The following is a 24,424-nucleotide window of genomic DNA, read 5'->3' as shown; positions in this document are numbered from 1 at the left end:
TAGTGATGGCTGTGCCCAGCGCAGTGGAGTCAGGCGGGGATAGCCTGCAATCCAGATCACCTTGAGATAGGTGGGAAGAGCCTGAGGATCTGGATCAGACACTGGTAAAGGTGAGCCATTGGCATCAAAGAGAAGGAAGCCTGACTGCCGTGGAGTTAAGAGAGGGTAACGAGTGATAGCAGCAGAGTACATGGACAGATGTGGCAGTAGCCCGCAGCGGTGGCAGGTCCAGCTACACAGCGGCGATGGCTGTGCCGGCGGAGGGTGTGGGAGTAGTGTGGTGCCGTGGGTGGCTCCTGCCATTGCTGCTGCTGCTGCTCAGCCTGGTGGTATTCTTGCCGGTGTTGAAGGTGTCTCCACTTGTAGAAGAAATGGGTGACCATAAGGATGTTAAGAAGTTTTTCAGGATGCAGAATGATGTGTTTGTGCTGTATTCTAGATCTGCTGCTGCTGAAAGCTCACTCAGGTTACTGTCCAGTGTGACCCAAAAGGCGAAAGGACAAGGCACTATAAGTTCATCAGAACCCCCCTCTGAAGAAATCAAAATCCCAGATGCTAAGAAAGCAGGTAAGAAGAAAGGTGATCAACTTGCAGGAGATGAAAAGCCCAAGATAAAATTGAAGAAGGAATACGAGTATGAGTTCAGGGACAAGTTGTCTGAATTCTATGAAAAGTTTATTTGTAAAAAGGTTATGATGGTTGTTAAATACCGAAAGTATGAAATGTTGAAAAGAAAAAAGAAAAAAAAAAGGGGGGGGGGGAATTATAGGGGGATGAAGCTGGGTTAATTAGCATTGATAATACACAACTGTGGGTTGGCTTCAGGGGCCAGGGGTTGGCTGATGTAGATAAGGTGCAGCTGTGGCTGGTTCTGTGAAGTGGTTGAGAGCCAATGAAGAGTGAGTAGCTGAGGAAGAAGCAGAGAGAGGAAGTGTGCCCTGGATGAGAAGAGACGAGGAGAAGGCAGTAGAGGGACTGACATGAAGAGTATGTTGGTATGTGATAGTAAAAGGCCTTGTTGCAGCTTGATAGTTTGGAGAGTGCTGCGAGAGGCTTGGATGGGTGTACTGTTCCCTGGGTAAAAAACTGGCTGAATGGCTGGGCCCGAAGAGCGGCGGTCAATGGAGTTACATCTGGCTGGTGAGTGGTCACACGTGGTGTTCCCCAGGGCTCAGTATTTGGCCCAGTTCTGTTTAATAACTTTATCGATGATCTGGATGAGGGCATCAAGTGCACCCTCGGTAAGTTTGCAGACAACACCAAGTTGGTCAGGAGCATTAATCTGCTTGAGGGCAGGAAGGCTCTACAGAGGAATCTGGACAGGGTGGACCAATGGGACAAGGCCAACTGTATGAGGTTCAGCAAGGAGAAGTGCCAGGTCCTGCACTTGGGTCACAACAACCCCGTGCAACGCTACAGGCCTGGGGAAGAGTGGCTGGAAAGCTGCCTGACAGAAAAGGACCTGTGGGTGCTAGTTGGCAGCTGGCTGAATATGAGCCAGCAGCGTGCCCAGGTGGCCAAGAAGGCCAATAGGAATAGTGTGGCCAACAGGGCTAGGGGAGAGGTTGTCCCCCTCCACTCAGCACTGGTGGGACCATACCTCAACCATGGTGTGCAGTTTGAGCCCCTTACTACAAGACAGACCCTGCGGTGCTGGAGCGTGTCCAGAGAAGGGCGATGAAGCCAGTGAAGGGTCTGGAGCACAAGTCTTATGAAGAGCGGCTGAGGGAACTGGGGTTGTTCAGCCTGGAGAAAAGGAGGCTCAGGGGACACCTTCTTGCTCTCTACAGCTACCTGAAGGGAGGCTGTAGTGAGGTGTGTGTCGGTCTCTTCTCCCAAGTAACAAGCAATAGGAACAAAAGGAAATGGCCTCAAGTTGCTGTAGGGAAGGTTTAGCTGGGATATGAGGAAACATTTCTTCACTGGAAGAGGCTGCCCAGGGAAGCAGTTGAATCGCCACCCTGGAAGGATTTTAAGACGTGTAGGTGTGGCACTTAGGGACGTGGTTTAGTGGTAGACTTGGCAGTGCTAGGTTAATGGACTCAATGATTTTAAAGGTCTTTTCCAACTGAAGAAATTCTATTGAGGTTGTGGTGGCAGTGATTCATCTCCTTCCTTTTCCTCACAGCAAATGCAAGAAGTAGGGGAGAACCAGAGATCCCAAACCATGTGTCTGTCCAAGCCCTGTTGCAGTGCCTAGGGAGTGGGGAAAGGGCTACATTACTCTCTACGTTCTTAACCTCCAAGTTCCCAAAGGCTGGCTCCCAACATAAGCAAAAGGAACTCCTGGGTAGTTCACCTATGTCAGCCACTTAGGTTGGCTGAGAGCAGCAGCAGAGAAGAGCAACCTGGCACTGATACCCATTTAGCCTGGGTAACAGAAATACTCAAGTATACCAAAGGGAGACATCAGGCTATTTTAGTTTTGTGGCTGCTGTATGTATAACTTTGTAGCAGGATATACCTAGATGCTGCTAACCTTGGTTTTATTTCAAGATGCGGATGGCCTAAACAAAAAGTGGAGAATCGGATCTGCATTACTAAGAAATAACTCTGCTACCTTTTTCTTAGTCTGGAGCCAAGAGAATATGCTCTCTCCTTTGTTGGTGTTTGCTCTCAGGAGTGTCACTGAAGTAAGGGAGAAGATGTGCAATAAAGGATGATGCTGTCAGGAATAGTAATATAAGAATGTATACATGCTAGACATTGTCAGGTTATATGATAAAAAAAAGCTCATCTCTGCACACACAGAAGAGCACAGAGGAACAATGGCAGGCAGGGGAACCTGAATTATACCCTGAGCTCTGTAGTCCCTGGCCCATCATGGAGAGCCATCAGCTCATAAAAAGCTCATCTCCATGCACACACACTTGTGCACATGGGTAAAGGGGCACAGAGAGGCAAAGGTGGGCAGGGGACCCCCATTCTCCCAGAGGAAAGAGGTCGTAGCACTGCCATCACCCCAGCTGTGCCAGGAGAGCCTCAGCCCCATGGGCTGGGGCACATCCACCCACTGCACCCATGGAGAGACTCTCTGGCATGTCTTGCAGACCAAAGGGGTTGCTGCTTGCATGGATGTGGTACGCATTATGGGATGCAAGGGAAGAATATTTTGGGATTGCCTAAGACAGTAGGGGATGTCTGGGGAGGAACCAGCTGTGGGGAAAGGGAGGGATCAGAGTGCTTTGGGGAGGAACAAATGTGGGAGAATAGAGGGTTAAATGGACAAAAGGTGTCAGCTGTGTGTGAATAGTGTCCCATCAGTATGCCTGTCCATGCCCTGCGCCTGATCAGCAGAGTGTCCTGTCTCCATATGAAGCACCTTTTCAACTCTTGAGTGAGGGGTTCTCTGTTCCCTGTACACATACGTGTGTGTGTATGTATTGGGGACTGGGTGCCAGCAGCTGGGCTGACCCATGTGTCTGTGGTGCCAGCAACAAGAGTGAGGATGGATGTTTACGTGAGGGTGTGATTGCTAGCTCTGCGTGCCTGTGCTGTCTGTCTTCTGTGTGTGTACATGTAGCGTATATGTGCCTCTGTGTGTGCCTGTGCAGAAAACGTGCTCAGCCTTGCTACAGGTTGGACCTGGGGGCATGGAGCTACAGCAGCCTCACCTCTGTTAGTCTGCTGGCTTTGCTAACTCCCTAGCAAAGAGAGGTTTGAATGAACAGGTTATTTATAAATTGCAATAGAGTGGAAGGGTGAACCAGGAAAATGAACTAAATACTGTGATCCTAACAAGTCACAGCGGAGAAAGATCTGCCATTTGCCTTTCTTCAGTCTGAGGGAGACATGGTACCTATGGGGCTAGGAAAGACCTGCGTACTCAGGCACCTCTCTCTGCTCCATTTCCATTCCCTGACAGTGGGCTGACCTTTCTGTTTGTGACTCAAATCTGTGACTAGACCAGAGTGCCTTGAACAACTACTGGGAACCTCTACCTTGTCTTTGCAATTGGTTTGGCACTTTGGAAGGCCCAGGACCACCAGCAGGGAAGACAAGCAGAAAAAGCTACGTGGAATATATGCTTCCTGAATGTGGGCCAGAGACAATGCTAATGACTTAAACATTATTTTTCTTGCTAAGGCAGTCATCACAAAGACAAGCTTATCTTCCTGAATATTGAAGAATCATGCATTTTTTATTATGCATTTTCTGAACATGTATTTCCTGACTGTGCATGTTCACCTGCTTGTATAATAATGTTTATCAGGAATGCCAATGGTGGCTGATTTGACCTTTCTATATAGCTGTCCATATGCTGGAAGAGTAAAGCCACTAGCATGAGTGCATTGGTGAGCAAGCATGTGAATCTCCACCTAAAGCAAGGAAGGTAGGATGCATGTTTATGGGATTTCCTCTGGTTTACTGGAGGTCAAGTGATGAAGAACTTGATGTCAGAGAAAATCATGTTAACACCACAGAGTGTGGTTGAGTCACCATCCCTGGAGGGATTTGACGATGTGTAGATGTGGCACTTAGGGACATGGTTTAGTGGTAGACTTGGCAGTGCTAGGTTAACAGTTGGACTCAATGGGCTTTTCCAACCTAAAGAATTTTATGGTTCTATGATTTTTACTCGTCAAATTGCAACACATTCTTCACCGGAAAAGGAAGTTAACTGAAATACTTCTAAAAACTGCTTCTCTTTGTAAAGACATGCATGTGCATGTAAGTAAGGCTCAGACCTGAGTTACAATGGATTCTCTGATGTCTAATAAGTTGAGTCCATCCTTATCTGGGCCCACCTGTTTTCAAAGCTTGTGGGAACTCTCTGTCAGTGAGATTTGTCCAGTTTTGTCAAATGTGGTGGTGACTATGAAAGAAGGGATTAAAAATTAATTGGGGACAGTGGGGGCAGACACACAGACAGCAAGCATGGTTGCACAAGCTTAAAAATGAAGGCTGAAAATAATTTATTGCCACAACAGTATCACAGACCCATATTCTACACAGTGGAGAGAACCTAGAGAAAGACAAGGATGAGATCCAAAAGGAGTTAAAAAAACTCTCTGAAGTACTAATGAGCTAAGGCAAAAATCATGTAATGGCCAGAGAGCTTCTCTCTTCCTCCCCCTTTCTATCTTGTTTTGGTTTTGCTCTTTCATCTGAGCAGCAGTTTTGAGAAAAATGAGTTTGTAACAAATCATGTTATTTAGAAAAACAATTAATATTGCAGGAACGCTACAAACAGACAGCAGGCTCTAAAACTCAATAAATTATCAAATAGTAAAAGTAGAGTTTTGTTGAAAAGAGCCAGGCACCTGATATGTAGGTGTCTTATACTACAGTATGATAGTTTGTTGGCTCTCCTTGCTTACAAACCATGTGTTCTAAGTAGAAAAAATTGAATGATTTATTTCTGGATGACTTTTGACAGTTGTTCTGACAATGGAGTACTCTGATGACTTGTACCAACCATCTTTGGTAACAAAATACACTGAATATGCCAGGGAAATACAACTTTCTGTGTTACTTGCACACAGTGTTGGTAGAAAAACCATGCAAAAATCTTACTCTCCAACCACACTTAATGTCAGGGCCCTGAGGACACTGATAGGTCTTAATTGCCAGGCCAGCTTCACCTGTGGCATCCACCTACATCACCTGTCCATAAGCCTAGAAGCATATTTAAGACCAGCCCTGGGCCTTTATTACTTGCTTGAGTAAAGCTGTTGGAGTGCTGGTTTGCAGCTCAGCTACAGCAGTGCCTCTTGCCTAGCCGTGACCCCTGTTGATCCACACCAGGACCTACAGGCTGGTTTCCTAGCTGGCCTGCTAGGCAGTCATAAGACCTGATCTGTTCATCTTGAACCTTTCTGATTGCCATGAACTTGGATGATGACCTGGGCCTGGCTGCCATCTCCAGGTTTACCTTGTGGTGGGATGGTCCCTGGCTGGTAAGGCTGCATGGAGATGGATCCTCTGTGTCTTCCTGTCCTGTAGGCTGTCTTGCTGTGCAGGAGACTAGCTCACCATTTGCTTGAGTGGTGAACCAGCCTGACCACAGGATGTATGGTCTCTTCCCCAGGAGTACACCTAGACCTTGCTCTCCTTAAGCAGGTTGCCAGCAGCTGCAGGTACATGTTCTGTGCAGCCCCAGGCAATTCTGCGAGCCACAGTGAAAGAGGATGCGGTGTGTGCTACCTTTCAGTTACCCTTGTGCTGTTGGGTTCACTAGGTTTGTTCTGTGGAACGTTCCCATTCCTCTTCTCCTTCCTTTGGATTCCATGTTGCAGGGTAGTACGCTATGGGAAGCACTTTGACCTTGACTATGTGAGCTGATGTCATCGCTGCAGTTATAAACTTTGAATGAGGCTTTTGCACCTTGGTTAGAGATTTAATATCTAGCTTAGATTGGATCATGGATGTTGGATTGATTAAACTGTTTTTTAATTGGTGTCCTGCAGCTCCATTTATGTTGAGTAGAAATGGGTATCCCATTTGGCAACAGCTATTTTTAGCATAATGTGACCAGTACATGAAATAGTAAATATTTGGGTTTGATTCTGGAGCTAAGGCTGAGGACTGTAAGCTATAGTCAAAAGTATAAGCTCTGGGGGTGGATTAGCTGCTGATCTGCTTCCCAGAGGAAGCTATGACAGCCATTGGACACTGTCTGCCTTTGTCTTCTATCTGGCTGTGTTCTGCAGTTGTTGCTCATCTTCAACTGCAAATTCAGGAGAGGGTTCCTTTTCTTCTTTGAAATGACCAGGGCTCCCACATGGTCTGGAGAGAGAGAGAACCAGGCTTTCTTCCCAGAATTTCATAGCCACATAGTGTATCTAAATAGGCTGTTGAAGTTTGCAGCTTCTTTTGCTGGACAGAAATTACAGTGGGTGTGTTGTTAAAGGAGGAATGTTATGGGTAGGTGTTGCTTTAACACCTGGAGGTGATGGAGCTGTTTCAAAGCTGCTGCTTAGGCTGCCTGTGGAGTCTGGAAGGCATTGTAACATCTACATTTGTTTCCATTGTCATGCTCTACTTAAATATATACAAAAGAACAGCCAAGCTGGGAATGACTCTCAATTCCTGAAGCAGGGCTCTGTAATGGCTGGGTTGGCAATGCTTATGATTACATAGCTTGTCTGTGAGATGGTCCCTTTCCCCTTTTAGTTCACCCCAGGTTTTCAGTTTCCCACTGACTTTAATGGGCTCACTTTCTTAGAATTTCTAAGATCTGGCCTTAAAATGACTTATGTTATTACTATAGCTCACTGACTTGAAAGTTGATGTGGTTGCTATGGTTTTACGCAAAGGGCAGGGTGATCTCATTGCTATCTTTTTTCAAGTGATCAGCAGTACTTGGTCGGTACTGTACTTAGTGTGAATATTTAGGAACGGCTGGAAAGAGACACAAAAGCATAAGCATGCAGAACAAACTGACAAAGCAGTTCCACCATGTCCTTCAATATAACTAAGCAGTGTGCAGATAACTCAAGCCTTTACAGGAGTGTCTCTTGCTTCAAACAAAGTGGTTGCAAGGGGTCATGATGCACAGCAAAGACAAAAGCAGCTGCAAATGGCAATAGCACATCAAGTTATCTCCATGATCTTGGAAATTCCTTCATCAGATCAGCATGTAATGAGGCAGGAGAAGCAGTACCATCGGCAGCTTTCAGAGGCATAGAGAAAAGGAATATTAATGTCACTGTCTTGCACTGGGAAGACACAGATGGACAATCATTGTGACAGGCTAGGGCAACATTGCCAAAACAATGTGAACGTACTGCCTCTAACATTGCTGACAACTGTATGAGGTCCTTTCAAATCTGTACAAGGGACTGACGCACACTGAAGGCTCACCGCAATTGTAAGTCATTGGTAGCTGAGCTGATGGCAGGGTTGCACATTACAATTGGGAGCAATATGCGGCTTCTCGTGTCTTCTTGGGCTAAGAAAGGAACATGCATTGTATGGGATTAAACTTCTAAGAACCTCGGACTTGAACACAGTGGCTGCAGAGGTGCAAGGGACTTATTCTGCACTATGTGCTGTGGCAGATGCTTTTCCTACCTCTCACATGGTTCTTTCACTAAGATGTCACGTGGTCTATATATTGACAGAAGAGCTGTATTGCACACTCAGCACCCAATTTACTCTTCTGGAGTGCTAAGTACAGACCTTTATTTCAAAACAGGCAGGAGTATTTCGGGGCAGAAGACCATATGGTCCACCAAAGCCACTTTTCTATTATTTAAATCTGATTACTGACAGCACTTTTTCAACCTCTTCCTTTAGAAAAGTGTGTCTTGCCATCTTGCAGGCTTTTTACGCATGCAGTGTTGACTCTAAGTATTTGTTTTGTACTACAACTACTTTTTAAAACAGTCTATCTACACAATATAATGTGTTTGCTACCAGGGCAGGGAGTGTCAGGCTATGATCCTTTGTTCACGAATTGGACGCTCTTAAACAGCTTACTGCATCAATCTGTTGCCTTTTTTCTACTAGGGCTTCCTTGACTCTTGCAGTTTCTTTATTCACTAAGCCAGGGGTCACCTTAGGCAAATCTTTTCCCTTGAGTCATGCTCTCTGGATCCAACCCTGGCTGTGGTTTCTACCTACCAATCCTTCCCTAATGAGTAAAGGTGGGGAGCTAAACATCACTTAGCTAAATGCTTTGTGATCTTGTCAAACCTTGTGACAAGATAACGAACATTGTGTTATTTTGCACGTCTATATTATGTAGTACATGTCAAAAATAAAGCTAAAATAGCTTGAAAAGCCTAATCTGAATGTTCCAGCATCCAAAAATTCAGTGTGAAGACTGAGTGCTATCCCTTCAAGAGTATACTAAATTCTACTTATGCATCCCTAGGTTTAAAAATGTTTAGTAACATCTAATAGACCTTATCACGTTGGCAATGAAGATGGGTAAAACGTACGCCATCTGAAGGTGCTAAAGGCTCGGTGGACATAAAATCATACAGTTTTGGCAAGACTGCCTGTAATAATTCCTAGGAATCGGAGAATGAGAACTTATTGGTAAAGGGGTTTTTTGTTGGTTTTTTTAACTTATGTAAATTCAGTGTATTATACAAAAGAGATTTGAGTGCCTTCATGGCATTAATTAAAAATGTTAGTAACTTCACAGAGACTGAACTTCAGAAAGCTCCCCGCTTTGAAAGATTCTATCAGTGTAAAAATAAATTCTTTATACTTAAAATGGAGAGCATAAAAAAAAATCCATAAGGATATTGCCTTGCCTAAGGCAATTGAGAGTGGTAATCTTCTGTTGATTCTGTTGGTGCCAGTATTTCACCTGGGGACTGAATGATAGGGAGTGGGAATGAAATTATTTGTTTTATCCCAGAGGAGGTTTTCAGATATATTTTTTTTTTTCCCCTTGTGCAGAGTAGGGAAAGAAAACTGATATCCTGAAAGTTTCCAAGGACTGGTAATCTGAAAATTATGGATCATATAAATTTCAAGCACCTTTTTAGAGGAAATTAATAGAAGTTATTGAACAGAAGTGTTGCAAACAGGAAAAACTCCCAGAGTTCACACTGCTAATTTTTGTGTTCTAAAACCTGTGAAAGGGCAATCGCCTATTGAAAAATGGCTCTAGCTGAGCAGTGCCAGCTCCCTCAGCCTTTGCTCACAGAAGATATGCTCCAGTCCCTCCATCATCTTTGTCGTGGCCCTTTGTTGGACTCTATCCAGTATGTCCATGTCTCTCTTGTACTGGGGAGCCTGGAACTGGACCCAGCACTCTGGATGTGGCCTCGCCAGTGCTGAGTAGAGGGAAAGGATCACCTCCCTCCACATATTGGCAACACTCCTCCTAATGTAGCCCAGGATACCATTAGCCCTTTGCGGCAAGGGAACATTGCTGGCTCATGTTCAACTTGGTGTCCATCAGGAGCCCCACAGGGCCTTTTCTGCAAAGATGCTTTCCAGCTGTCAGCACCTGGCATGGAGAGGTGCTTGAGGTTCTTTCTCCCCAGGTGCTTGGCACTTCCCCTTGTTGAACTTTATGAGATTCCTGCCAGCCCATTTGTCCAATCTGCTGAAGTCCTCCTGGATGACAGCATGACCCTTTGGCTTATCAGCTGCTTCTCCCAGCCTGCTGTCATCAGCAAACCTGCTGAGGGTACACTCTGCCCCATCATCCAGACAGTTAACGAAGATGTTGATGAGGACTGGATCCAGTTATGACCCCTGGGTTACACTGCTAGTTACTGACCTCCATCTAGATTTTATGTCACTGATCACCACTCTCCGGCTGTTCAGCCGGTTTTCAATCCACGTCTCTGTCTGCTCATCCATTCCACACTTCATCATCTTCTCTTCAAGGATCTTATGGGAGACAGTGTCAAAAGCGTTATTTAAGTCTAGGCAGGCAATATCCACTGATCTCCTCTCAGCTCCTCCAAGCAGCCATTTTTGCTTTCTAAAAGTAGTCAAGTGCCAACTGTGAAAGGATAACAGAGATTGACATTGCATGTTGAAGACTGAGAGATGTGTGGAGGATATTTCTGAAGTCCAACAGTAGCTTTTAATATGCTTCCATACACATAAGATATATAAACTTGAGGCATATATTTACACAATATACTGATTTAGCAGTCTTGTCTGAACAAAAAACCCAACAACAACCAAATAATACAAATGAAATAGTTTTCAGGCTGACTGGCATAACCAGTTTTCAAGTTGATCTTCACTGGATTTCTATCCCTTCACGCAGATCAGTCAGTCCAGTTACATTGCAGCTGGTCATCTGTAAAGCGGAGGTGATGATTCTTCCTTTGCCTGTCCCTGTTATCCAGATTGCAAGCTGTGTGTAGACCTGCTACTCCAGGTGGAATCCATGTCTTCCTGCTTCATCCTTGAGCAAGCTTGGTGTTTAGTCCAAATGTATCTCCATAAAATGCTGGAGATCTCTCCACTGTGTTCAGAGACAGGTAACTCCAAGTTGTTGAGGAATGGTTGAGGCAGATAGCTAGGCCAACTCTTGCTCTTCATGGGCAGTAGTGCTAGGTCAAAAGCCTAATTTACCATGTTGAGTGGAGTAGAGAGAGGCAGACAACAGTCACAGTGGCTTCCGTCTTTGCTTTGAGATCTTCTAGACCCTCAGGGAGCTGCTTCTGGGATCATGAGGGGGGCTCCCAGAAAATCCCTGAGGGAAGTCAGGGTGGTAGTTGCTGCTGGGTAGGGAAAGCTAAAGAAATCATGGACTCCTGGCAAGCCGTGGCAGCCTCTCATGAGCGTTGTCAGCTGTTCTGATTAAAGGGTGCATTAAGGCTTTGTATTGAGCCGACCCCTGATAAAGCAGAGGAAAGAACCCTCTGGGCAGCTATGAAGGGAAAAGCCTATGTAAAGACCCACCTCAGGGCACATAACTGTTGTCCATCAGCTTGTCAACTTGCTGTCCATCAACTTGCTGTTGTTGGACAGCAAGTTACCCATGAGCCAGCAGTGTGCCCTTGGGGCCAAGGCCAGTGGGATCCTGTGCTGCATTAGCAGGAGCTTGGCCAGTGGGTTGAGGGAGGTTATCTGCCCTGGTGAGGCCCCATCTGGAGTGCTGTGTCCAGTTTTGGCCTCCCCAGTTCAGGAGAGACAGGGAACTGCTGGAGAGGGTCCAGCAGAGGCCTACAAAGATAATCAGGGGAATGGAGCATCTCCCTCAGGAGGAAAGGCTGAGAGAGCTGGGCCTGTTTAGCCTGGAGAAGACTGAGAGGGGATCTTATCAATGTCTGCAAATATCTTTTATATTTGCAGTGTCAAGAGACAAGTGTCAAGAGAATGGGGACAGGTTCTTTTCAGTAGTTCCAAGCAACAGGGAAACACAAGAAGTTTCATCTGAATATGAGGAAGAACTTCTTTACTTTGAGGGTGGCAGAGCACTGGAACAGGCTGCCCAGAGTGGTTGTGGAGTCTCCTCTGGAGACATTCAAAACCCATCTGGACACAACTGTGCAACCTGATCTAGATGAACCTGCTTTAGCAGGGACTAGATGATCTCCAGAGGTCCTTTCCAACCCTGACCATTCTGTGATTGTCTTTCACAGAGGCAATAATGGTCATCTTTCATTACATAGGCTGAATTATTTTTCTCCATTTCTGACCTTCACAATGGCATATGAAAACTAGTTACAAAACATGCCTCGGTATTTCAAACAGATAACTTTGTTCTTCTTTTTGTTAGTAAATATGCTTTGTAGTTGTATTTCATATTAGTAATTCCAAGCTCTGCCATGTAACAGTTCAACAGATTTAGTATGTCTCACAAAAATACTTCAGTGCTGTTCTGCGCTAACCCACTCCAGAGAAGCTGACATGTTTAAAGGTGGGTGTGCTTTTTCCCATAGGGAAACCAAGACTATTTCTTGCCTAAACCTTCCTAATAGATCACCATCCTCCATCCTTCTAGTGGCTAATGCATTTAGTTCTGCTGTTTCCCAGTTGCCTGCATGTGTTGCTCTTCTGAAGGGTTTCAGCAGCTCAGTTAATGAGATCAATCAGCAAGAAGCTCCCAAGGTCACTGAGGAAACCCAAATGTTAATCTTATGCCACATGAAGTTATAGATATTATTGCTCTGTAAGGATGTATTGGTCTTTCTTTTTCTGTTGGTGGTACAGAGGATTTTACAATCAACACTGCCTACCACAGGAACCCCTTTGTCTCTTCAAATGTAGATATGTTTGTTTTCATAGATCTGATCTGATACATCCTTCTAGCTTTCTCTTTAGAAGCAGATCTCAACAGCTGATCAAACCTGGCAGAATGGAAACAACCAAAGAGCTTCCAGCCTGATATCACAGCTGCTGTCATCAGAAGCACTATATAGAAAGGAGTTAATTCCTTTATTTTTCTATAATGAAATTGTATTTAGTGTGGATCTGGTGATATCCAACCATTTGACCTCACGACAAAGCAGCGATCCCTTGCTTCTAACTAACCTTAGCCTCTGTTGTACCCACAGACTTCAGTTTATGCAATATCCAGCAATGTGCCTACTCAGCAAGAAATGTGACTGGGGATCACTGCACCCCAGCCTATATTCTGCACAGACTCCTATTATCAGCTGTCCATTCCTGTTCTAGGTCTTGGTCCCATCTTCTGTAACCCATAGACTGCCTGTGACGGTAATCTTCCAGACAGCTCCACCTGAGCGAGCTGAAACCAAAAGTAAGGGTCTTACTAAATTTCCATGTATAAGATCTTACCTGGAGATAGGGAAAAGTCAACTGTAGAGTGTAAAGTGAATCTGTCAATCACAGTGGCTTGTTTGCCTGAATATAAGCATGTCAGGTCACTTCAGATACCCTCATGTATGGTTTGAAGATGTTTGCAGAGGACTGAGAGACATGACACACAGACTTCGTCCAAGCCATACCTTGTGGGAAGACAGATAGTGGCTGGTCAGGGTATCCAAAAACAAATAAATTCTCAGACACATTTATGCAGCTGAATCCTCCCTTTGCAAGCAAACAGGAACAGGAATAAGAAAAAAACCTCCACCCTGATGTGCTAAGTAACAGTAGCAAATTATTCCAGAGAATGACAGAGGATGGCTTCATCTGACCTGCTGGCATGAGAAAAAGCTGTGATGTTGTACTTTCCCCAATCTTCCTCATTTCAAAGGACAATGAAGTCTAATGTTCACTCCAATTGTCAGTCTGACCAGTAATCCTCACTGTCACAGAAATAATAGTATTGAAAAAAAAAAAAGGGGGATGGTGGTGGTGTCTGGTTTAGGTATATCAGTCATTTTTAATAGGATTTGCCACACACAGGTACTCACCAGTGAGAACAGAGACTGGATTGTATGTTCCTATGTTTGTTCTTGTGCCCATGTGCTGAAATGACTGTGCAAAAAAGATCACATTGGAAATAGTTTCTGGTTTGGGTTTCAGCAACATAAGCCCAATTTTTTCTCACCAAAGTGAGACCCAAGGATGTTGCAAAACTCCCAGATACTAATAAAAGCAGTAACAGACCCCTCGACTTTGCTATGGAAATCCAATAAAGTGAAAATAGAGAGGCAAGGGGGATCAGTCCCTGTCTGAGCAGATGCCACTCTGGAAACCACCAGACATTCTGAAAAATAATATAACTATTGCAGGACTGTGTGAAAGATGAATAGGTTTTATGTAATTACAGGGGTCTTTGCATAGATTTTCTATGTATTTGTTTAACTTTCTGTTTATACAATGTTCTTATTTCAACCCCTAGGTGAACAAGGAAATTTTTTTTTAAATCCACAAGCTTACTAGCTTCACAAAAAGTCAACCCAAAAGGGAAACGGTAGACTTTCAAACCTCCTTTAATAAGCAATGCGAATTTTTGTTTGTGTTTTTTTCCTTTTTATGTTTTTGCTAAATTAAAGATGGATTCTGAGTGTTGACAGCTCTTCTTCCAGAATGAAGCTTTTATGTTTGGTTCTCTTTTAATGTCATTTGATCTTCTGTTGTGTTTTTAACAATGCAAGAGGAACCACTAGTTCATCCGTTATTTATCTCCTTTTTTGCTTTGCTTTGTTTTGTTTTGTTCTTTTTCAGTCACTGTGTTTTAACACATTTTTGCCAGGTGTTTCAAATTTTATTTGTCATGTCTTTGACACTGTAGTAAATGAGGTTCTTATTTATATTTGAACTTCCTTTTTTTGTTTTGCTTTTGTTTTATGTAATACTCAAAAGCCTCAGCATATGTATTAATACCATACATTCTCCGTAATGTATAAAGTCCTGCTGAAGTGACTTGGGAGCTTGGGATCAAACCTCACAAATGTCTCAATTCAAGGAGCTTTACTCATTGAGACAAATGTCTCATTTCAAGGAGCATTACTCATTGTAGTCTTATTGTCAGTTCCATTGCACATGTGTTTGCTCTTTCTGGCATATATTGATCAAAATCATTTACATCAGAAATGCCAGATCATTTAACTGAGCTTGCATAAAGGACCATTGTTATTAAAGAAGTGGTATTGTTGGTTATTTAAATTATTTCCTATGCCTTTCATTCAGGTCCTTGGTGATAAATGCTTTCCTCCATCTGAATCTTTGCAAGCAGAGGACCATGTCTGCAGTGCTTATCCCAGGAATTTCTAGTACTTTTGAATTTTCTGATGCTTTGCCAAAGCCCTAGCCAGATCCTAGAGTTATTAATCTCTATCATTTGACCTAATCCTGTTCTAAGCCTGGCTGTAACATATCAAAGTGTGTAATATCCAAGTTCCATTTTCAAGAAGTATTTAGAAACTTCATTTTAATCAGAGAATTAGGAGCCAAAGCTATGAAGTTGTCTGTAAGAAAGGTATGTTTTTATATATACCTTGATAACAAGTTATATCAACCAGGTTTTAATTTACAAATACAATTCAGTAACTTTATAGTGAAAGATGAAATTACTGTTGGGATTATTCCCCAAATAAATATTCTCATTGCTAAATTAAAAATGTAGAAAACACTAAAGAAAATTGAACATATTCTGGTATGTCTGGTCAGTGTGTCAAATAGACTTAACTCTACCCTGCAGCTTTGCTATAAAAGCAACTTTGCCTTTAAGTATGTATTTACTCCAATTTTTAACTAGAAACACTAGGTTTGTGTACATCACACAACTAGAGTACTATATATTTAACAGAAGGCAATCCAGAAAGCAGATCAGGAAAATGACTTTGATTAATAAGCATAAGACATCTGCTCAGTGTCCACAACAGCAACAGGGCAAACAAGTTTTTGGAAACAACTTTGTTCCAGCAGTTACTGCAAGCTCAGTTCTAGTTTACAGTACACATATTTCAAAGTTTTAAAAGGTTACACTTTCTGAAACGTATTTTGACTAGAATTAATATTTGCAGTCTTGCCTGGTATGAAAAAAGTACTTTAAATGAGCTAATGAGCACTCACACCACATTTTAGATTATTTAAAAATAAATAAATAGGAGAATAACTCCTGCGGTGCTACAGGAACATGAGTTCAGTGTCGCGTGTCTGTCCAGCTGACTGGAGAAATCAATTTACCACTGCATTCACACAGAACTCCATACACTGGTGAATAATATATATTAAGAAAAAGTTTTATCATTGCAAAATGCATATACTTGTCTGGTTTTTGTTTTACTAGAATGTAAGGTTCCCTCTCTGACATGAGCTAAGGTGTCTAAGGAAACAGTCTGGCCATTTTAATTTTAAGTAAGTGCAGAAATGATGCTTTTCAGATGCCAGAAGTGTCTGCCTTCCCCCTGACCAAAGCCCAGGCTCACTGCTGTACAGATACATAGTGAGATGTATCTTCTTTAACTGTAACTCTGCAATCACAGGGCTGCGGAGGCAGGAAAGCACCTTTGGAGATCACCCTTGCTCAGAGCAGGGTCAAAGTAGGCTGCCTGGGGTTGTGTCCAGTCAGATTTTGAGTATCTCCAAGGATGGAGACTCCACAACCTGCCTGGGCAACCTTCTCCAGTGTTTGCCCATGTTCACAGTAAAAAGGTATTTTCTTATGTTTAAATGGAAATTCCGCTATTCTAATTTGTGCCCACTGCCTCTTGTCCTGTATCACTGGGCACCACTGAAAAGAGCCTGTCTCTGTCCTCTTTACATCCTCACTTCCGATATTGGTACGCATTAGTAAGATCCTCACTGAGCCTTTTCTTCTGCAGGCTGAGCAGTCTCAGCTGTCTCAGTGCCGCCTCATGTGTTGCAACACTGTGCTGGACTTGCATTAGTATGTCACTGTCTCCTACTGGGAAGGTCAGCACCAGACCCAGCAGTCCAGATGTTCCTCACCAGGGTTGAGTAGAGAGGAAGGATTACCTCCCTCAGCCAGCTGATGATGCTCTGCCTAATGCAGCCCAGGGTGCTGTCTGCTGCTTTTTGCTGCAAGGACACATTGCTGGCTTGTGTGTCACTTTGTGTTCACCAGGATCCACAGGCCCTTTTCTGTAAAGCTGCTTTCCAGCTGGGTGGCTCCTGCCAGTGCTGGTGCATGGAGTTATTTTGCCTTAGGTGAAGGGCTTGATATTTTCTTTTCTTGAAATCTACAAGGTTTCTGTCAGCCCAGTTCTCCAGTTTGCTGAGGTCCCTCTGAATGGCAGCAAAACCATTTGGTGTGTCAACAATTCCTCTCACTTTTGTGTTGGTTGGAGGAGGGCACACTCTGTCCCATCATCTAGATCATTAATGCAGATTATAAAAAGTATTAGCCCTACTACAGACTCCTGGGGTACACCACTAGTGACTTGCTGGCAGCTGACTTCATGCTGCGGGTTACAACCCTTTGAGCATGACACTTTGGCCAATTTTCAGTCCACTTCACTGAATCAGTTTGGAAATGGGGATGTTGTGGGTGTCAATGTTGAAAGCCTTATTAAAAACAAAATAAACAGTATCAAGTGTTGTCCCCTTGTCCACCAAGCCAGTCAAGGTTGTCAAGTTGGTCAGTCATGATTTCCTCATCAGAAATCCATGCTGAGTACTTCCAATCACCTTATTTTCCATAATACTTGGAAACAGTTACCAGAATTATTTTTTTCCATCACATTCCCATTGACTGATCCAAGCCTATCACTCCCCAGGTCCTCCTTCCTGAAGTAGCAGTGACATTTTCTTTCTTCTGGTCCTTAAGGAACCTCCTCCAGCTGCCCCAACCTTTCAAAGATAGTTGAGACTGGCCTTGCAATGACATGGGCGGCTCTTTCAGCAGGGTTTCTTCCAGCTGCCTGGACAATGCATCATCTACTACTTCCTGATCAGGCTGTTCGACGATAGTGACGATGTGAAGGTGTAGATGCTGTCTTAGAAGATGAGCTGAGAAACTACTTGGAGCCCCTGTCCAGTATGGGACATCACCCCACCTTCCTCTGAAACCCTACAGTGTAAGTGCAGATACAGCTCACAACTGCAGCTGATAAATATCCCAGATTATTTTAATTAAGTCCCTTTCCTTAATCTTTCAGTAGAGGAATTCTCTGTGTTTTCCCCCTGTTCTTTCATGACTTATTACACCCCTCACACAGGCAGAGCATTTAGAAAGACCTGCTGTTGTACCCTTCAACAGTAACAGTGCCACCCTTGTATTAGAGATGTGATGTCACTTCATCCCTTGTTTCTGCACCTGTTTGTATTTTGTATCTGGGTGATGTACATGGAGGCTCTCCCTGGGGGAGGGACAGCACCACCCTACATGTCATAAAGCTCAGGTAAGATGCTTCTATAGGAAATTAAATCATAAACACAGTGCCTGAGCCTCTGAGCAAGTAACTGAAGAAGTGGAAGGAAACAGCTCCCAGCAAAACCATATTTCCACAGCAGCCAAGACAGTCACCAATTGCTCTGTTTCAGCTTCATTTGGGCTGGGACCATTAAAACGTCTCTACAGCATTTGGAAAGACTATTTTCCATTAAAATAAACATATGTAATTTTTGGCTATTTAGAAGTATCTTAACTTTAGCAACAACATCATCAGCTAGCAGTCCTTCATCCAGGGACAAAAAGGAGGCTTTAGCCCTAATAAATTTGCACATTGTGATTTTTACCAGTCAGCTGACAAACCCTTTGGGTGTTGCTCATTTAAGATACAGATGGACCCCTCAGGTATGTGTACCACCAGTTACCAAATGCTGTATGTTGACCATATAACAACCCATATCAGTTAAGATGCTGTTTGGCATTTAAAAATAAATCTAGCATTACCAATTAGTCAGTCACACCTCTGGTAACCTTATTCAATGTTATGGTGCTAATCACTTCTGGAAGACCTTGACATATTTTATAATTGAACTGCCAGGTTTGCATTTTGCTGCAATTCATTCATATCTAAGTGTGACTTGTTAACCACATTAAGTTGATTTCTTTTGAAGGCTGATGGGAAGCATGGAGTCCTGATTACCATGTTTGTATGCAATTACAGTATTCCAGCAGAGAACTGGGAGGGTAAAGGATTTTGCTATCATTTTGTGAGCTAAATGAATGGCTCGTGTGGATGCACTGCTTACTGACTGACTGGTATTTGCTGCCTGTTACCTTTTGTAGAATCATAGAATGGTTTGAGTTGGAAGGGACCTTTAAAGGTCATCTAGTCCAGCCCCCCTGCAAAAAGCAGGGACATCTTCAACTAGATGAGGTTGCTCAGAGCCCCATCCAGCCTGACCTTGAATGTTTCCAGGGATGAGGCATCTACCACCTCTCTGGGCAACCTGTTCCACAGTTTCACCGCCCTCATCATAAAAAAAAAAATTCTGCCTGCCTGCCTATCATCATGTGTGTCTTCTTGTCTAAAACTCCGGTCTTACCTTTTGGGAGCAGGGGTCCTATTCAATTTTGTTTACACAACCCTTAATGGAATGCCATGACTTTGAGTTCTAAGTCACATAGTGAATAAACTAATGCCTGAGTATCTTCCCCTTCATTTCTTTTTCCTACTCATTAACTTAAAGGACTTGGCAGCTACAAAAGGGACATAACTCCTAGTGTAGATTATTGAGTAGCATTAAGCCTGCTTGAACAAACCTTCTTTGCATCAATAGCATCGTAGTACATATCCCTATGAAGCACAGTCTTCATGTGAAAATGCACGTCATTGGGACAGGCTTATATCAAAACGCAAAGACAAGTATCCACACCTCTGGCAGCTCTCTTCCATGCCTGCCTGGACTTGCCTTCTAAAATGAGATTAAGCTGCTTGAATTGAAATGCATTTGTCAAGTATGGCACTGAATGGGGTTACAAAGAGGGTCTATATGCAGCTGAGACAAAACTGTTTAATGAAATACTGTTTTCATGGGGCCCTATGTCCGGAACTCCTAGGTACTTAAAGCAGCAATGTCCGTAAGCTTTGCAGGGATTAAAAGAGCGGGGGGAAACCCAGTTCATTTCTGTGACCCTTTAAATACTACCATCAGGCTGGGAGGTACCTGTTCTTTATTTATTGCTCTGTACAGTTCCAGCTCTCAGGAGAAACAATCTGTTGTTTATCCTTGCTGGACATACTTGAAATCTGGCAGATGTGGAATTTTAATGCTTTGAATTTTTGAATTTCAAGGAACCAGGTAGTATCAGCTACTTCCATTTCTCTATGCAGGACATGTGAGCTATGAATAAACAGTAACCCTGCAACCAGACAACTGATTCCTGTCACATTAAACCAAATTTTTACTGATCTATGGGCTGCAGAGGAGTGACACTTAGGATGAATTTGACCTGTTGCACTTTGTACCATATAGTATTGGACACTCTACTTTGACCTAGAGGCCTATTTATTTTCAAACTTCTGATGCTTAGTAGTTACTTTAAATGAAGATGGTCACAGCCGTTCTCCACTACAAACAGCCTGTTCTTATTCGAGTCCACTGGAATAAATGTCCACTTCATTAAGTCAAAATTAACTACTCTTGTTGGAGCATCAGAGCATAAAAATGTAGTTAAACCTGAGACAGCTGTTTCTTGACAAAGGTGGTAATTTTTTTGTCCAAAATAAATTCTTGGATTTGATCTTTGGTGGAACAAAATTAATCTCTAGTCTCAATAAAATTCTGGAAAAGATCCATGTTTATCACTGGTCAGCGGTCTGCCTTTGAAAAGAGCCATGACTACAGTAGGGCCAATAATACTTTCTAATCTGTTCAAATGCTATTCATCAAAAGTCACCTAGAAATGTGGGGTTTTTTTCCCATCAGACATCCCAGACAGGTAGCTGTTTGTTAAAACTGTAGTGTTCTTTTTCAGCTTTCAGAACATCTGTCCTGTATATCATTTGCCACTTTTGCAGGGTGCAAATAACAGCAGGCACACAGACAAAGCTATTAAAAATGTAAGAGCTATTCCAGTAAATCAGTTAGTTTGCAGTAAATCAGTTAGTTTACCATTATTGAAGTTCTGTATGAAATGAGTCTCACTGTTGGCAGAACAGGATTTTGTAATAAATAATACAAAATATTCCTTGTTTTTTAAAAAGGATCTTGCAGAAGGACTTCAACAATAAATGATTTAATGGGATATGTGATAATCAATAGAGCTGCCTCTTTGCATCTTAGAACACTGAAAATCCCGGTGTACACAGAATCCTTGGAGGACCTCTGCTTTTTAAAAGATTGTTACTAGCAGCTGAAACTTACTCTTTTCTATTTCTGAAAAGGTGAAAATATGAACTTCTAAAGCTTGTAAAGAGTTCAGGAGCCTGAATTATCTTTCGCTACTGGAGGGTGCAGCAGCAGCAAGTGAGATACATTATGGTCAGCAGAGGCATCTTCCTCAATAGGCAGAGATCCTGTGGAGATTAGTGTGCAGAGGAAATGATTCTCCCCTGGAAAGGGAGATCACTGCAGAGAATTAGATGGCCACACAGGAAAGCACATCTCAGATATAGATCTGAGTGTTATGCCATGCCTGGCCCACCCCTCCATCATAGTCTGTTGCCATTGGCAGACATAGTGATATGCCAAAATTTCATAGATGTGGCTCTGCAGTCCTGTCAGATACTGAAGCTATGTGTGTCCGACAGGCTGGCTCTACCTTAAATCAGTCACAGTAAATTAAAACTTTCAGTCCTGTATCATTCTTGAAGTTCTCAGATTCTCCCAAATTTATCTACTTCCATTATATCATCTAACACAACCAGATTCAACAAGAGCTTCATCAGTGCCAAATAAAAATGTAATGTAAAATCCCTACATTTATTCTGCATATACATCTAAGGACCACACTAATTCCATCAGGTTCTTTCCTCTTTGTTTACTACTCCTTTAGTTTCCTGTCATCTGCATCTTTTGAAGTCAAAGGTATTCTTTCATTCCAGACTGAAAAAATCACTGAAAAGCTAAGGCCAGGGGCCAGTCCCTGCAGAACCTCATTAGAAATAGCTCTGCTTGATCGCAGTCTCCTCTTTACAGAAGTGGAAAAAAAAAAATTGGACCTTGCATGCAAAGCAAGGCCACAAAAAGAGTAGTTCTTGGAGGTTCATGGGTGGATAATCAGTGCAGAAAGACCTGCAGGAAAAAGCCTACATGAATAGACGAAAAGAGCGATCAACAAAGCAAGCCATGTGTCAATGATCGTGAAGTATTGGGATAGATAAACTGCATCTGGGATTCTGAAAACCAATTAAGGCAAAAATGAATGGGGCCATTTTCCCAGAAGGATGTTATGGTCCTACATCTAAATGAATACTTCATCTTTCAGAAAGAAAATGGTTTCCATTTCAGTAAGTCAGGGCACAGACGCTGGTTAGTGGAATGAGTGTAAGGAAATGCAACTTACTGTTCCCAAGGCAGCATTAAAACTCATGGAGGTTAATGCTCCTGGATCAGATGGCCTGGACATTGTTCATCCTATATACTGAATAAACTAGCATGGAAATTGCAAAGCTTTTTTAATGAAAGTAGCAAGCTGAGAGCTTGTGCCATGAGAGCAAATAGTAAATGTACTGTCTGCACTACCAGAAGGTGAAAAAGTGACTTAAGCAACAGCAGGCCCATTAGTCTGAGTTCAGTGACACACAAGATCAGAGAACAAATTTTAAAAGGAAGAACAGAATCATTTAGGTTGGAAAAGACCTTTAAGACTGAGTCCAACCGTTAACCTAGCACTGCCAAGTCTACCACTAAACCAAGTCCCTAAGTGCCACATTTACATGTCTTCATGGTGACTCAACCACTCCCTTGGGCAGCCTCTTCCACTGCTTGATAACCCTTTTGGTGAAGTAATTTTTCCTAATATCCAAACCAAATCTCCCCTGGTGCAACTTGACGCTGTTTCCTCTTGCCCTATCACTTGTTACTTGGGGGAAGAGACCGACCCCGACCTGCCCACAGCCTCCTTTCAGGCAGTTGTAGAGAGCGATAAGGTCTCCCCTGAGCCTCCTTCTCTCCAGAATAAACAACCTCAGTTCCCTCAGCTGCTCCTCATAAGCCTTGTGCTCCAGACCCTTCACCAGCTCCATTGCCCTTCTCTGGACACGCTCCAGCACCTCCATGTCCCTCTTGCAGTGAGGGGCCCTGAACATGGGATTTGAGATGCAGCCTCACCAGTGCCCAGTACAGGGGATGATCACTCCCCTCCTAGTCCCGCTGGCCACACTAGTTCTGATACAAGCCAGGATGCTCTTGGCCTTCTTGCTATCTGGGCAATATTTAAATATGTGAAGATAAACTGATAAAGCACAACTTGGTTTCACTAAAAAAAAATATAATTTGCATCTGACTTGCCTTTTTCTTGATTTTTAGACAAGAAAAAGGTAGGTCTAATTTATCTAGATTTGGTCTGTTAGTTTTTTGGTTGGGTTTTTTTGTATGGTACTACACAAGAAGTTGTTAGTTATGCTGAAGATGTATAAGGGGATATGATGCAGACTGGAAGGTAGGTAACAGTCTTGTAATGAAAGGGGAATCATCCAGTTTAAATAGGATTATTAGTGCATTCTTCAAAGGCTGCTCTTGTGGCTGATACTCATTTTTTTCACTAATGATAGCCAGAATAATTAATCCCATATCTCTTGAATTTTGATGTTTTGTGATAGTCCCAGTGGGAATTTCCTTTAGCTGGTCAAATAAATTCTTGGAAAATTTTGGGCTAAAGTCATCCTCAAGGACTGTTTTGGGAAGCAATGTTCAAGGTCTTTATAAATTAGCTTGGCCCCAAAAAAATGAATATTTATTAAGGAAATTGGGAGGCTTTGTCAGTGCAGAGATAGATAAAGATATGTTATAAATGAATAAGACAACCCTGAAGACCAGAATGGCGGCAATACAGCAAAACGTAGTAACACACAACAAAAAGCCATGACTTTAGGGACTCATATCCAGTCCGCTTCCTTTACAAAGGGGTCTCATCAGTAGGAAATGGATGATGAGGAGAAAAATCCAGCTGACAACCTCAAAATAAATCTTGTTGACTATACATGAATTAGACTGATTTGAGAAAAAGATGTAAATCTTTAACCTGAGTTGGCTGTTTTCTCAGATTATCCTCCTAGGTCAACTCCTTTAAATTATAGCCTGGCCTTTGACGGAGACGTTAATCTCTTATTTTACTGAGATACTCCCACTCTGACCTGAGGTTCTGTCATGACAAGGTCGGCAAACCATCTGCTCTGTTGGAGGGAAGACCCCACACCTGACAACCCGGTGGCAGAAGATTGCAGTGTATGCTGCTGTGGATTACTCGAAGGAGTGATAAACTGCCATTGAATTCTAAAACACAGGAGATTGGGAAAACAGCATCTCTGAGGAGTTTAGTCAGACAGCAGGAAACTGTGCTGGAGGCAAAAAGAAAAATATGAGTATCCAGGAAATATTAGTAAAAATCCCAGGTGCACAGCATGCCTCAGAATGTTCAGAGTATTGGCAAATATTGACTCCAGCTCTAGCTGCTTATTATGGTTGCTTTGCCAAGTGATAATGATGGAGAGTGATTATTTGGTTTTCCTTTTTTTTTTTTTTTTACATCTTTCCTTGTTACAGATGGTTAATTTTACTGTGG

The sequence above is a fragment of the Falco cherrug genome, chromosome 2 (assembly GCF_023634085.1).
Source record: "Falco cherrug isolate bFalChe1 chromosome 2, bFalChe1.pri, whole genome shotgun sequence".
Classification (NCBI taxonomy): domain Eukaryota; kingdom Metazoa; phylum Chordata; class Aves; order Falconiformes; family Falconidae; genus Falco; species Falco cherrug.
This window is presented reverse-complemented; position numbering follows the sequence as displayed.